We start from the raw sequence: 15285 nt of genomic DNA on the forward strand, positions 1-15285 counted from the left end.
GCATGGCCTTGGTAAGGGGACCCTGGGGTGGCACAATTCGTGCTGAAGCCCCAGTGGACCCTTTTCAGTAAACATGCCCTAGGTACCAGGGGTACCATTTAATAGGGACTTACAGGGGTAGCTGAAGTTGTGCCAATTGTGGTACATTTTTAGGAAAAGACCACTGGTACTGGGAACATGGTTAACAGGTACCCAGTGCATGTTAGTATAAGTTGCATCAAAAACCAGGCAAAAAGTGGGGGAGTACTGCAACAGAAACCCTTTCTCACATATCTCATTTATTAAAATAACACAAAAGTAAAAACATAAATCAATAAAAAGTATATGCGGAGCTCCCTCAAAAGAAAGGAGTACATAAGGAGTATTTATACATGCTAACATACAGAATCTAAAAGGGGAGACTACAGGTCAACCTCATGTACTACAGAGTCAAGGAATCATCCGTCGTATCAAAACCTACCTATAAATGTGTGAACAGTCCCTCGTCCATGTTCATCTATGCCAGTGCACTGCACCCGGCTTACAGGATGAATATGGACTCAATTCTGCAGAGAGCAACTAACCTATTTTCGCCTCTGGGATGCTTGGGTACCGTGTCAATGCCAAAAAAAATGTGCATTCTTCCAATCTCCCTCATGCACTTACTTGAAGTGTTGTGCTGTGCTATAACTTGGGTCATTGTTGGTTATTGCCTGCAAAGGCTCTAAGATACATTTTTTTGCTGGAAAGATAGTTGAGCCAATGCATCACTTGTCACAAGGACAAATGATAACATACACAACAAAATTTGTCTTACAGGTGATGTGTCTCTTGATACGCCACTTTTTGCAGACACGAGCCAAAGTGACCTCATATGTATTTACACTGAGCTTTCAAGCTTTGCACTGTCTACAACAGGTAAAACCCTTACATGACTTCAACCAGTTGTTCTGTTGGGCTAGAAGTAAACTATGTACCAAGAAACGTATTTCTCTGGAAGGTCAAAGAGGGGTTAACCCCAACCTTCTCCTTCAAAAGTGGGACCTGCAAACAAAATGCCATCTTTTTTTAAGATCAGTCTGAGCTTTTATGCGTTTTGTGTAAATTTAGTGATAATATGGACAGATTTCTTACTAGTATTTGTGGGTCTGTATAGGGCTCCTTCTCTGTCTACTTTATCAGCTCTTGCATTGTTAAGCTTGCGCATCTTGTCTGGGTAACCCCGAATTTTAAACCTCTGGACCATCTCTTTCTTGGTTCTGAGATAACTATCTTCAGCACTGCAATTCCACTTAGCACAGAGGAAATCACTGTATGGGATACTGCACAGGAAGTTAGGAGGTGGATGATTACTTTGTGAATGTAAAATAGAATTCCCTTCAGTGTTTTTTTGAAACAAAAGTCTCAAGCATCTGATTCATCACCGTAACTTTCAGATCAAATAATTCAATAGATTATTTTCTATGGCTCATAGTGAAGCGCAGGTCAAGATCATTGTGGATCAGACCTGAGGCAAATTGTTTTAAGTCTTCCTCTTGATCATTCCAGATATAGAGAATGACAATGATGTAACATAACCAAACAACCACCCTCTAAGTTTACTGTTCAAGGTTGGCAACCCAGAGTACCTGCTCCTCCCACTAGTCTATCACCAAGTTGTCGTAGCTGGGGGAGAAGAAGGTGCACATTGCTATCCCCTGAATCTGCAAAAAATTTAGAATTTCAAACATTAACATGTTTTCACTTAGACACATTTGGAGAAACGTGTGTATGTTGAAGTTGATTTATGCCCCTAGGTCTCAAGAAATACTTGCAGGCATCCAGCCTATCACTATGCGTCTACTAGTGTGTAAACTTTCCATGGCAAAACATACCATAGTGTACGTTTCCTCCCATTGGAGGTTTTGGATTTTATCTATAAAATCCATTGTGTCTCTCATGCATGTTGTCAAATTCTTGACAAAGGGGATCAGAAAATAATCAACAGAAATAGAACTGTCTTCCAGAAGGCTGTTTATGGATTAACTGCCGGGGTGTGAGTACTATTCTTGTGGTTTTAGGTGATAGGTATAATGTGGCACTATTGATGTCTCATTCATTCATATATATATATATATATATATATATATATATATATATATATATATATATATATATATATATATATATTACCTACTGGCGGTCGCCAGTAGGTAGTTATAGTTAGGACCACGTTTCCATAGGAAATCCGCAACATTCTATTTTGAATAACTTTGGCGCCGGTTGACGAATCCTCGCGAATTTTTCAAAATAGGTGGGGCGCTACGCTCCGCTCCTACCCTAAAAGTCTCGGGGGGATTCGTCAAGCGGGGGCTGAGATAAAAGGGGGGTCCCAAAACGCGTTTTTCCCATGCATTTTTCCATAGGACCTTTAGACACAGCTACAGCCCGAACGGCTGAACAGAATTACTTGAAATTTGGCAGAGAGGTAGTCCTCAGGTCAAGGAAGTGCCTTTTGTAGGTTTGGTGTAAATCTGTTCAGTAGATTCTGAGAAAATAGCCTTTAAATCAATATATATATCTGAGCCAGCTTACGGTGCGCTTACGGTGCGCTTACCGTACGCGTACGGTGGCGTGCGCGAGCGCGATTCTGATTGGCCCTTAGATCTTAGTAAACATTCGAATCGGTCGAAACCAGGAAGCGGCGGCCGCCATTTTCTCTCTCGCACTCTGACAGGGGGTTGAAAAACAAAGTGCAAATCATGTAAAGGGGCTGTTTACACAGCTCCCAAGCACCTAGCCATGTCGAGGGAGTCCCCAACGATCCCCCAAGTGAAAAAAGGCAATTTTAATTTTTTCGAAAATTTTGCCGATTACGCTTACCATACGCGTACGGTAAGAAATAATAATAAAAAAAATATATATATCCACATTCTCCCCACCCCCTGTGCAAAAGGTGCCCGAAGGGCACCTTTTGCGCATGGCTCATCAGAGATAAACAAAACCTATATTTTACCTGTCACAACGATGCTCATCATATGACCTCCATGTGCGCACGGTGCGCGAAGCGCATCGTGCGTTCATGGCCCATCTAGCGTAACGTGGGCACGCGGTGCGCGAAGCGCACCGCGTGCTCACTGTGCGCGCACCGTGCGCGAAGCGCACCGTGCGCGCACGGAACGAACTGCGTTAAGTGGGCGCGCACGCCACAAATGGCGTAAAGTAACTTAGCATTTTAAAAAACGTACAAATTCACTGAAAAAACCATAGGTTTCACACACGTTATAGTTAGGAATTAGCATTTAAAAAACCTTGCAAATTCACTGAAAAAACCATAGGTTTCACACATGTTATAGTTAGCTGGACATTTTACTGATAAAAAACCAATGAAATTCCCCCGTTATAGTTACTGTAGGCAACTATAACTCACGCGACCGTAATCCTCTGCTGATGACATATGTGTCTTTATGAAAAAAAAATATTTGTAATATATGTATAGCTAAAATTTAATGGAAGAAGACATGGGCAAATAAGTGTCTAAATACAGTATTAGCATCAGCAGAGGATTGCGGTCGCGTGAGTTATAGTTGCCTACAGTAACTATAACGGGGGAATTTCATTGGTTTTTTATCAGTAAAATGTCCAGCTAACTATAACATGTGTGAAACCTATGGTTTTTTCAGTGAATATATATATATATATATATATATATATATATATATATATATATCAATCATCCCAAAGAAAAGAAGACGCGGCACTCCTCTCGGTGTTAAAGTTGTTATTTAATCTCAAACCTAATCCTCCCTACGCTTTAACACCGAGAGGAGTGCCGCGTCTTCTTTTCTTTGGGATGATTAGTAACTCGAGATCGCTGTCCCGATCTCGATGTGGCACCAGCTGTCAAAGCGTTCCTTCCGTACGGGACATTTGTGGAAATATATGTATATATATATATATTCACTGAAAAAACCATAGGTTTCACACATGTTATAGTTAGTGGAAATTTTACTGATAAAAAACCAATGAAATTGCCCCGTTATAGTTAGCGCAGGCAACTATAACTCACGCGACCACAATCCTCTGCTGATGCTAATACTGTATTTAGACACTTATTTGCCCATGTCTTCTTCCATACATTTTTAGCTATACATATATTACAAATATTTTTTTTTCATAAAGACACATATGTCATCAGCAGAGGATTGCGGTCGCGTGAGTTATAGTTGCCTGCGCTAACTATAACGGGGCAATTTCATTGGTTTTTTATCAGTAAAATTTCCACTAACTATAACATGTGTGAAACCTATGGTTTTTTCAGTGAATTTGCAAGGTTTTTTAAATGCTAATTCCTAACTATAACGTGTGTGAAACCTATGGTTTTTTCAGTGAATTAGTACGGTTTTTTAAATGCTAAGTTTTTTCCCTTATAATAAGCCCTGTACATTTGGTGGCCTACGGCCACCAAAAGCACAGGGGGTGGGGTAAGTGTGGATAGTGTTTTTTTCCATTGTAATAAGCCCAGCACATTTGGTGGCCTTCGGCCACCAAAAGCACAGGGGGTGGGGTAAGTGTGAATAGTGTTTTTTTTATTTTTATTTTTTTACCGTACGCTTACCGTAAGCGTACGGTAAGCGTACCCCGCGAAATTGCCGAAAAAAAAATAAAACCGTTTTTGCACTTGGGGGATGTTTGGGGACTCCCTCCACATGACTATGTGGGAGGGAGTTGTCAAAACAGCCCCTTTACATGTTTTTGGGCTTCCGATTTTAAAAATCTCTCTCAGTGCGAGAGACAAAATGGCGGCCGCCGCTTCCTGGTTTCGGCCGATTCGAATGTTTACTAAGATCTAAGAGCCAATCAGAATCGCGCTCGCGCACGCCACCGTACGCTTACCGTAAGCGTACGGTAAGCGTACCGTAAGCTGGCTCAGATATATATATTGATTTAAAGGCTATTTTCTCAGAATCTACTGAACAGATTTACACCAAACCTACAAAAGGCACTTCCTTGACCTAGGGACTACCTCTCTGCCAAATTTTGAGTAATTCTGTTCAGCCATTCGGGCTGTAGCTCGTTCTAAAGGTCCTATGGAAAAATGCATGGGAAAAACGCGTTTTGGGACCCCCCTTTTATCTCAGCCCCCGCTTGACGAATCCCCCCGAGACTTTCAGGGTAGGAGCGGAGCGTAGCGCCCCACCTATTTTGAGAAATTCGCGAGGATTCGTCGACCGGCGCCAAAGTTATTCAAAATAGAATGTTGAGGTTTTCCTATGGAAACGTGGTCCTAACTATAACTACCTACTGGCTATCGCCAGTAGGTAATATATATATATATATATATATATATATATATATATATATAAGGTATGAAAAAGTACATAAATACGCTCTCAGGAAGGAAAGGCAGACACGATCGTTCCCATCACCAGTTTAATGCACACGACGCGTTTCGGCAGAAGCCTTGTTCACGTGTGACATGCTGTCAATATTCCACACTGATAAAGTTAACACGTTCCAAAGTGAACAAAATGAACATAGGACAATCCCGTAATACATGACGGCCATCTTGGAATGGGTAGAATACCATTCCATACAGTAGGAAACAAAACCAACCCCTTGGCAAAGTTCTAATCAGTAGTGCATGATGAAATTCAAATGTACATTTCCTGGGGAAGGAAAACAAGGTATGCATTCACGTATCGAGACACATTGGAATTAATAAGTGCTGAGAGCAATGTACCAAGTTTAGGTAAATGATATTCCAAGGACATACTGTCGATATTCCACACTCTTAAAGTAAGCACGATCCAAAGTGAACAAAATGAACAAAGGACAATCCCGTAATGCATGGCGGCCATCTTGGAATGGGTAAAGTACCCTTCCATACAGTGGGAAACAAACCAACCCCTTGCCAAATTTCTGATAAGTTATGCAAGATGAAATCAAATATACATTGCCTGGGGAAGGAAAACATGGTGTGCATTCCTGTAAAGAGACACATTAGAATTAATGAGAGCAATGTTATCAACTAACCAAACTCCGGTAGAAGATAATCCCTGGACAGAGTGAACACAAAGTGTGTCACGAGTATTGTACAGTTCCGCATGTTAACAGAAAAAGGGGAACAAGAGAGTGTCAACCCAAGTAGGTGAGAGTAAGCATCTAACCTAACTGTAAAAAATAATAACAGAATAGACATATGGACTACGTGGACCAAATATAATCAGTGGCTTAGTGCCAAAATAAGTGGCTAAGCGAAGGTAAACACGTAGTGTGTACAAGTAAACCAGGAGCAGTCCATGCTGTGAAGATAACGTGAAAAAGTAATATAAGCACACTGAAGAACAAAGTAGTCCCAAAATTGTTCCGCATAACAGAACTACCTGGCCAACCTGGAACGTGTCAGTATCAGTGGACGTGGTTGGTGACAGCATAAATAAAGATGTGGCAAGCGTTTAGGTCATACCGGATGAAAAGGGTAGGTTGCCCGTGCTGGTGAATACGTGAAAGTGGGCCCCTTCCTTTTCTCCTGTAAAGAATAATAAAAGATAATTAGAATACAAAGATATAAAAACAAATTACATATGTTGCACATCCTAACGGGAAGTGGAAGAAGCAAGAAGGTTAAGTAAATGTACTGACAACCCAAGACAGAAACTGAGGAGTCCTAACAACCTGTAAGACAAGGACATACATAAGGCAAGTCACGAATATACGTGTATGTCTATACATCATAAGGGTTAGGGCACTTTCCTTGTCCTGGTAATGTACAATTAAACACAATTAGACACAATTATGAACTTTCTTTGAGGTGAATGGATAACTCTTCATCCATGTTCAGCCCCCCAGGAGTCTTCGTATGAAAATCTATGATGTATCTAGATTCGCGTTGTCGTAAAGAGAGTACCCTGTCACCACCTCTAGGATTTCTGGGGACATGTTCGAGGATGGTGAAACTTACATTGGAAATGTTGGAGAAATGAAATTCTTCAAAATGTCGTGCCACGGGATATTTGGGGTCATGATTGGTAATGGCTCTTAAGTGTTCTAAGATCCTCTTTTTCGCTGGACAGGTGGTGCTCCCAATGTACCATAATTTGCAGGGACACTCAATGGCGTAGATCACAAAGCTGGTACTGCATGTAAGGAATTGTGTAATTCTTTTCGTTATGCCATTGTAAGATAGAGTGATCTTGAACTTACTATATTTACACGCCTTACAGTGACCACATGGATAAAATCCAATTAGGCCGTGACCAGTGGTGGTGGGAGATTGTGTGATGTCATTCCTAACCACCAGATCGCGGATATTCTTGTTGCGTCTGTAAGTGATGGTGGGTCACTTACAGTTAGGTTAGATGCTTACTCTCACCTACTTGGGTTGACACTCTCTTGTTCCCCTTTTTCCGTTAACATGCGGAACTGTACAATACTCGTGACACACTTTGTGTTCACTCTGTCCAGGGATTATCTTCTACCGGAGTTTGGTTAGTTGATAACATTGCTCTCATTAATTCTAATGTGTCTCTTTACGTGAATGCACACCATGTTTTCCTTCCCCAGGCAATGTATATTTGATTTCATCTTGCATAACTTATCAGAAATTTGGCAAGGGGTTGCTTTGTTTCCCACTGTATGGAAGGGTACTTTACCCATTCCAAGATGGCCGCCATGCATTACGGGATTGTCCTTTGTTCATTTTGTTCACTTTGGATCGTGCTTACTTTAAGAGTGTGGAATATCGACAGTATGTCCTTGGAATATCATTTACCTAAACTTGGTACATTGCTCTCAGCACTTATTAATTCCAATGTGTCTCGATACGTGAATGCATACCTTGTTTTCCTTCCCCAGGAAATGTACATTTGAATTTCATCATGCACTACTGATTAGAACTTTGCCAAGGGGTTGGTTTCGTTTCCTACTGTATGGAATGGTATTCTACCCATTCCAAGATGGCCGTCATGTATTACGGGATTGTCCTATGTTCATTTTGTTCACTTTGGAACGTGTTAACTTTATCAGTGTGGAATATTGACAGCATGTCACACGTGAACAAGGCTTCTGCCGAAACGCGTCGTGTGCATTAAACTGGTGATGGGAACGATCGTGTCTGCCTTTCCTTCCTGAGAGCGTATTTATGTACTTTTTCATACCTTGGATTGATTTTCCGGTTTGCTCCACCGGAGCATACGCCACCCTTCGAGGGTCCCAGCGTTCCAGTAGGAGCTGTGTTTTGGAAGGATATATATATATATATATATATATATATATATATATATATATATATATATATATATATATATTACCTACTGGCGGTCGCCAGTAGGTAGTTATAGTTAGGACCACGTTTCCATAGGAAATCCGCAACATTCTATTTTGAATAACTTTGGCGCCGGTTGACGAATCCTCGCAAATTTTTCAAAATAGGTGGGGCGCTACGCTCCGCTCCTACCCTGAAAGTCTCGGGGGTATTCGTCAAGCGGGGGCTGAGATAAAAGGGGGGTCCCAAAACGCGTTTTTCCCATGCATTTTTCCATAGGACCTTTAGACACAGCTACAGCCCGAACGGCTGAACAGAATTACTTGAAATTTGGCAGAGAGGTAGTCCTCAGGTCAAGGAAGTGCCTTTTGTAGGTTTGGTGTAAATCTGTTCAGTAGATCCTGAGAAAATAGCATTTAAAAGCATATATATATGTGGGCGGAGCCTAACCACACATCTCATCCTGAGATCTGATTGGCTGTCAGCACTTCATCCAAGAAGTGTTGGCAGCCATCTTGGGACCAATATACATGATAGCACCTCATTAAAAAGCATTGCAGTTAATAGAAGGTTTTAAGACTTTAGTTACATTATAAATCATTTGTTGATGGTACCATACTCATTTTAGGAATTGTGGTATGTTCTAAGGTGATTTCACCATGTGAAAAAGCCTTCTGCTGGGATATCATGATTGAGAGAAAAATATTTTCTCATGCTTTTACCACAGAGGTTTGGAAGGTGATCTATAGGCTAAACTGAGAGCTTATTTTCTGTAAATTCACATTATCTTTCTCAGTCATGTGAGAATGAAGTCTGACATTCTCAGTAAAACATGTACATCCAACAAGGGCAGAGACTGTCAGTTGATTCCTTTGTGTTCTACTGCAGCTTCCCAGAGTGTTCCAAAGAACTACTAGAGCGCTAACAGTCCTACTTATGATAAACGTATGGCACACCTGAAGCCATCTTGCTTGGATTAAAGTGGTAACTCTTAAAACATTTAATTTAAAAAGGAACAAAATGAGGGGGTTCATTTTTCAATAAAAAGTATGATTAGTGCTGCAGAAAGAAAAATTAGGGCACATTTTGAGTGACTTCTCAAATCCTCTTCTATTTCATTAAAAAATTCTGACATGCAGACTGAAACATTCACTTTCAATACCAGCAGCAGTTTTCCCTGGTGAGCAGTAGCTTTACTACAGTGATCTAATGAGCAAAAAGAGTGCTAACATTCTGAATTTATGGCAAATGTGTGACACATCTGAATGCCTTCTTGATGGAATCAAAGTAAAAAACTGAAAGTATTTCCTACTGAGGAGACTGCAGTAAATGAGGAAATTAGGAAACTTCATAACAAATAAGTCTCCCAAGATGGCCACCAGAGACAAAAAAACCCAAATGTAGCCCAAATATCACCCAGATGTAGCCCAAGTATAGCCCAATGACAGAATGTCCCAGAATGTTCTTAAAAACAACTAGAGCGCTTACTGTCTTCATTATGACAAAAGTATGGCACACCTGAAGCCATCTTGACTGGTAACACTTAAAACATTTAATTTAAAAAGGAACACAATGAGGAGGTTCATTTTGCCATAGAAATTATGATTAATGCTGAAGAAAGAAAATGAGGGCACATTTTGAGTGACTTCTCAAATCCTCTTCTATTTCATTAAAAAATTCTGACATGCAGACTGAAACATGCACTTTTAATACCAGGAGCAGACTTCCATGGTGCAGTAGTTTTACTACAGTGATCTAATGAGCAACTAGAGTGCTAACATTCAGAATTTATGGCAAATGTGTGACATATCTGAATACCTTCATGATGGAATCAAAGTAAAAAACTGAAAGCATTTCCTACTGAGGAGACTGCAGTACATGAGGAAATTAGGAAACTTCATAACAAATAAATCTTCCAAGATGGCCACCGGAGACAAAAGAGCCCAAATGTAGCCCAAAATCACCCAGATGTAGCCCAAATATAGCCCAATGACAGAAGTGTGCAAAACACTTATTATTTTGTGTTTTTGCAGTGTTATATAGTGCAGACTTGTCAGGTATTGGAGTGCTTTACATGAGCATTGGTTACATCACACAAGAACACATTCATTTTGGTTGTAGACATGGGGAGACTAAGTGATTTGACCAGAATCACAGAATGTCGAGCTGAAGCAGAAACTTCAACCTGGTTCCCCAGTTGCAAAGTCTGCAGTTCTGGAAGTAACACCACATCATCTCCCCTAAGTGCAACATTTAATCAAGTGGTCAACTGGATAAAAAAACATAAAGATAACAAATAATTTAAAAGTGCTTTGTCGCTATTTGAAAACTCAGAAAATATGTCCTTATTTTAGCCTTTTAGAGCACTAACCATAATTTTGATGCCAATAAGACCCTCTCATATATGTAATTTCTAAAGGAAATGCTCTAGGTATTACAGTTTTGATTACATCAAGATGATGTCAGGCGTTCCACACTTTTGTAATAAATATAGAATGTTAGCAATCTAGTTGTTCATTAGGATACTGTTGAGAGGCAGAGGCCAGGGGCAGGGACTCTGAAAATTGAAAGCAGGTAGGAGGGTGCAAAGGCAACAATTTAACCACACTGAGCAGGCAGGAAGGGCCGTGGAAGCACAACAGACTATGGAGGGCAGTGGAAAGGGGGGCAGGGGCAACAAACCAACAATACAGGACTTGCAAGAGAGGCTGTTGGAGGCAAGATCTATTACGGGTCAAGGAAGCTAGGGGCGGTCCCCAGATCCCCGGGAGCCACCACAGAACTGAGCAGGAGAGTGAGTCAGGGACAAAAGGGGCACCTTAATTTGAGCCGGGGTGCCTAGGAACGCTTGCTCCAAAAATGAAGAAAACAGACATATGAGACATGGAATTGGAGGCAGAATACAATGGCAGTTTAATGAGAAGATGCAACTTCAAAGAAACCGCAGAATAGAGACATAAAGTACAAAATACAGAATCCAGATAATCATACAGCTGTCATGATATTCTCTGTATCTCAATTAATGTACTGACAGAGAGAGAGAGAAAACACATCTATAAATGCATCATGAGAAACAAGTTACACCAAGGAAAATGTTACCTAGGAACACTCACGTTTACTCTTAGAGCAAGCATTCCTGCAATTACAATACAAAATCTTTTAAATGCAAAAGTAAAGAGAACAATGGTTAAACATAACATGACATTTCATATAGGTAAAATAGAATAAGATACTTCAAGCAAAGCAGAGCAAGACATTTTAAGCAAAGGAAGACAAGAGCTCCTAGCTCTTGGGGAAAACCTGCACTGCCTGTTAACCTACATACAGACGGCGAGGTAGTCCGTCGATATCTGTGGGTGCTCCCTTTTTATATCATTTTGTGGGCTCCTTTGCACGCTACATCTACCTACGTATGCTACCCAAAAGCTTCGTCTGCAGATTTTACCAGACATTTCGTCATTTACCCACTTAATGCTGACAATGGACTGGGTGAAAAGGTTAGTCTCTCAGGCCAATCGCTTATCGTAAGTTCCATAGAGCAAGCAGAAAATAATGGGTATTGTACGGGAATTCAATATAATCATGTATAAAATCTCCTCAGTTCTCCTAACTTGACGCTCTGCGGTTGCCACTTCCTTAAAAGCGGGAAACCTGCCCAGGAAGCAAGTACCAGTCCAGGATGCAGCCTACTGTATGTCGACAGCTTCAGGGGGATGTTGAACTTTGATACCGAGCACGGAGCACTCGGGTAGGGTGGGGGCTACTGGTTTAGAGCAGAAGGCCTCGCAGACCTGCCTTCAGACTGCTATACACTAAAATTGCAGAGCTATGGTCAATTTAACAAAGAGGCCTACATATTGAACAGAAGGGCCTACACAGGGGTTTTATACTGGCTGAGTGGTAAGGATGTCTCAGGATAATTATATAGCAACACAGGACCCGCTGGTCAATTTAATACGGCCTACAAATGCAGCTGGCAGGGCAAGGACAAGGGTCTCATACTTCAGGTGTGGACAGAACGGGCCAGGGGCCCCCTGTGATACAAAATCTACCCTCCTTCAAGCCTGTGGCAATGTAATAGACCATTGTGGGCAGAAGGAAGAGGCAATGGTAGTACAACCATACATGCCAACAGACCCGATTCAGCCAGGAAACGTCCAATGTTTTTAAGCTCAAATGGGCTTTATTTGATCTGTCTCCTGTCTACAATATCCTCTTTTTCAATGTAACTCAAAGGGGAAAATCAATACCCCAGTTTTTTTTCAAAATCTCCCTCTTACCAAGTTCAAAATGTTCGCAAGTATGGTACATTGGATCATGGAAGGAAATGGGATAGGGACATGGACTTGGATAACAGAGGACAGGAGGGACATGGAGAGGTGCACCAAACTGACCCTGCAGGGCAGGCATCAGGGTTTGCAGCAGCACAATACACCACACAGGGCATGCAGGACGGGAGTGCAGCACAACAATCCATAGAAAGCAAGAGGGAGGGGACAGGACCATGCACATGGACAACAGAGAACGGAGGGGCAAGAGGCAATGGTAGCTAGCTGACCATAATGGACAGACAGGAGAGAAAGCTGCAGCATAACAGACCATAAAGGGCAGGAGGGACGGATCAGGGGCATTACAATGGAACAGACAAGCCAGGAGGGAGGGAGTAGGGCTGGGGGCAAGGGGGCAGGGCAGGAGCAGCAAGATAGCCATGGAGGTCAGGCAGGATGGGCACTAGAAGCAAGACACACCATGAAGAGCAACAGTGAGACTGTGATGGCATACACACATACCATGGAGGGAAGGTGGGAGGGGGTCAGGGGCAGCTAACTGACCACACAGGGAAGGTGGGAGGGGCCATGGCAGCACAAAAGACCATGCATGGCAAGTGGGAGGGTTAGTGGCAGCACAATGGCTATGATGGGCAAGAAGGAGGGTGGAGGGGCATGCACAAAGGACGATGGAGGATAGAAGGGAGGGTCAGGACCTGTGCACAGACAAGAAAGTTCAGGGGAAGGGACCTCACAACAGACCACACGGGGCAGGCAGGAGGAGCAGCTGCAGCACAACAGACCAGGGAGGGCAGAAGGGTGTGGCAGTACAATGGACCATGTAGGACAGGAGGAAGAGGATAGGGGCATGGCATGTGGACAGGCAGGGTGGAGGTGGCAGGGACAGGTTACAGTCATCTGACAATGCTAGGCAGGTGGGAGGGGAGTGGCAGCTCAACAGAACACTCAGAGTAGATAGGAGTGGCAGGTCCATGGGACATGGTGGGCAAAAAGGATGGAGCAGGGGCATGCACAAAGACATCGGAGGGCAGGGGGAAGGAGAATAGGGGCAGCAAGCTAAGCACAGAGTTTAAGCAGGAGGTCAATGATGGGGCATAGAATTGGGCAATGGAGGGCAGGAGGAGTGGACTGGTACATCATACTGAGGGCAGTGGCAGCACATCAGACCATGCATGGCAGGAGGGAGGAGGCTAGTCCATGGATTCACACAACAGAGGATAGGGAGGAAGGGGATGGGGCAGCAAGCTAACTGTTCAGAGAAGGCGGGTATTAGGAACTTTATTGTTTTTAAAACATTGTGTCTGTGCGAACTACTTAAAATATGAACAAGTATGCAGCATAATCTCACTTTTATTCAGGAAGAAGAGGACTTTTGTGACTGTGACTCCGGGCTCACTTGGCAGAAACACTCCCTGACCCTCCACCCCCTATCGCAAAATGTAATGCCCGTGAAAAGGGTAGGTGAACACAGTGTTATATAGAACATAGTCCTGAGAGCACGATTGAAAATGAAAACTAGATATAGTGTATGGTATAAACTATGCACCAAAAAGTGTGATATAAGATGAACCGGGCGTGAAATATAATATGCAATACATTGTGCGCAATGACAGATTCATTGGAGAGCGCGAGATAGCACAGGCACTAGCGCGTGCTATGCGATATGCGCCTTGGAGTGTAATATGCACAGGGCAGTGTTGTGTAACCTAACTAGTCTCTAAAGTTGTAATATAAAATATGTGCTGGGGAGTGTAAGGTTGCATATGCACTGTGACAAAGATATGGATCCCAGATTGTAATATGTATGGCATAGCACTGTGCGTTATAACATAGGCATCGAGAAAGGCACGTTAGATGGGGCAATATAACCCGTGCGAAGACAAGTGTGGCATGACATATTCACGGGGTGGTGTTACAGTGCACATGGGCTAGAGAGTGTCATAGCATATGCACTAGCTAGTGGAATACAACACAGAGGTGTGTGGCACACGGCAGGCAATGGTGGGTGTAAGACAGCATTGGGCTCTGTCAGGAGCGCGCTGTGACTCTCAAGTGATGTTCGTCCCCTTTCCAGAGAGTAAAATAAAAAGTATTACACATCCGGCAGTGGATGTGTGTTTTATTAACCGTGAGGGGGGTTTCTTGCATAGTTTTGGTCGAATTTTTGTCGAATCCCCTTTGAATGGCTTGGTGTGCATGTGTATTAAATGTGCCCGTCAATAGCTACCCAAGTTTGTATAAATAAACGACAAGGGTGTCTACCGGGATTAGGCACGGTAGGGCTTCAGACATGTCAGAGCTTCACTAGTGGTGTAAATACATTCCACGTGGATTCATTGCATGCATAGTCGCCTTTTAATGAATATCACGCAAATCGTCATGGTGATAGGTACGTACGGTTTGTCCAGCATGTCCTAGGTGTGTCTATAAATATATATTTTTTAAAAATAATAAAAAACAGTGGCCGGCCCTGGGGATTGGGGTCAAAAAAATATAATTAGGAGACTGGCCCTGGGGGATGGGGTCATCAGGGCCAATAAATTAGAATAAGAAGGGGAACCAAACAGCCCCCCTTCTTAAAAAACTAAAATAAATAAAAGACTGGCATCGTGCCGGAGGCCATGCCCCCTCCGTGCAGCACTCTGCAAACGCGCCCCCAACAGGTATCTCCAGTATGCGCCAGGGAGCTGCGCTGCAGCCAGGTGTTCTGAGGCCAAGCCCCTTTTTACACCTCTCTGCAACGCAGCTCTGTGGCGCTTACTGGAGGTACCT

At 42.6% G+C, this 15285-nt stretch overlaps 1 protein-coding gene across 3 annotated transcripts in view; it reads right to left on the reverse strand.

Annotated features, from left to right (window-relative positions):
• Window positions 1-15285, reverse strand: part of LOC146831196 (XK-related protein 9-like) — a 357609-nt gene that overhangs the window by 253023 nt on the left and 89301 nt on the right. The window contains exon 2 of one of the 3 annotated variants that reach the window (XM_085605453.1): window positions 6345-6490. The exons of 1 other annotated variant lie outside the window; for it this stretch is intronic. The gene's annotated coding sequence lies outside the window, so the exon portion shown is untranslated. The remainder of the gene's footprint in view (window positions 1-6344; window positions 6491-15285) is intronic. One more of the 3 variants, XM_085605452.1, reaches the window with a different exon arrangement.

Source organism: Triturus cristatus, chromosome 5_1 (genome assembly GCF_964204655.1).
Source record: "Triturus cristatus chromosome 5_1, aTriCri1.1, whole genome shotgun sequence".
Taxonomy (NCBI): Eukaryota; Metazoa; Chordata; class Amphibia; order Caudata; family Salamandridae; genus Triturus; species Triturus cristatus.